A 1,471-nucleotide genomic window follows, 5' to 3' on the forward strand; every position below is an offset into this window, starting at 1 on the left:
CGTCAATAGACCGCCGCACCGGCCTCTGACTGACTCTCAGAATGGACGGAAAGAGCCGGGTAAGCCTTTCAAAAGATTCGACCACGTGCCGAAAACTTTAGACTTCCGTGAGCTCTCCGGCTTGCACCGAGACCCGAAGTCGACGTGCTAAGCACCACGGGACCCCTTTCGCCTGCAGGTCCCGAGCCGCCTTTATTTGCTGTTACGAGCATCGTGTGCCCCATACCTGCGTGACGAGCACCGCAGGGCGGCAGAGCCATCGCACTTGGCCGGGTGGCAGAGGAGGACCAGACTATTCACAGATAGCGGCCCAACGACTCCCAGAGCCGGTCGTGCGGCGCGCGAGGTCTGCTCTCATCACAAGAGGCTTTAGGGAGTGCTCAGGCAAGGGTCAGCCCGCAGCCTTCCTGGCAACACCCAGGGGAACCAGGCCACTCGCGTCTCTCGCCTTCATTTTCGACACGAGCGCCTGCGGAGGGCCACCACCCCCTCCGATTGTCAAGAGACCTCCGCACCGGCCTCTGACTTACTCTCAGAATGGACGGAAAGAGCCGGGTAAGCCTTTGAAAAGATTCGACCACGTGCCGAAAACTTTAGACTTCCGTGAGCTCTCCGGCTTGCACCGAGACCCGAAGTCGACGTGCTTAGCACCACGGGACCCCTTTCGCCTGCAGGTCCCGAGCCGCCTTTTATTTTTGTTACGAGTATCGTGTTCCCCAAACCTGGGTGACGAGCACCGCAGGGCGGCAGAGCCATCGCGCTTGTCCGGGTGGCAGAGGAGGACCAGACTATTCACAAATAGCGGCCCAACGACTCCCAGAGCCGGTCGTGCGGCAGGCGAGGTCTGCTCTCATCACAAGAGGCTTTAGGGAGTGCTCAGGCAACGGTCAGCCCGCAGCCTTCTTGGCAACACCCAAGGGAACCAGGCCACTCGCGTCTCTCGCCTTCATTTTGGACACGAGCGCCTGTGGAGGGACGGCCGGAGTCAACGTGGGGTTTGCCCGCCCTCCAATAGTGTCAAAAGACCGCCGCACAAGTCTCTGACTGACTCTTAGAACAGACAGAAAGAGTTTGTCAAATCTGTCAAAAAATTGACAAAGTGTCAAAAATTCGACTTCCAAGAGCTCTCCGGCATGCACTCATACCTGTCATTAAAGTGCTATGCCCGTGGAACCGTTTTTCGGATGCCTTTCAGAACGGTCCCGCGCCGCCATTTTGTTCTAAAAATCGTGTTCCCATATATCTCCGGGTACCCCGCCAACCTCACTGCGGAAAAACTACAAGTGGCACTGAATGGGTCTGAATTCCAAATTTGACTGCATCGGTCTGGAACTCGGTCCGGTCAAAACCGTTTGGATTTTTCTCGGTCCGGACTTCCGCGACAGACAAAGTTAAAGTTTTCGGGCTGCAGGCACAAAACGACAGCTGGCCATTTGCCGGGCTCAATTCACCCAATTCCTCCGGCACTTCG

This window comes from Chiloscyllium punctatum, unplaced genomic scaffold (genome assembly GCF_047496795.1).
Source record: "Chiloscyllium punctatum isolate Juve2018m unplaced genomic scaffold, sChiPun1.3 scaffold_382, whole genome shotgun sequence".
Lineage (NCBI taxonomy): Eukaryota > Metazoa > Chordata > Chondrichthyes > Orectolobiformes > Hemiscylliidae > Chiloscyllium > Chiloscyllium punctatum.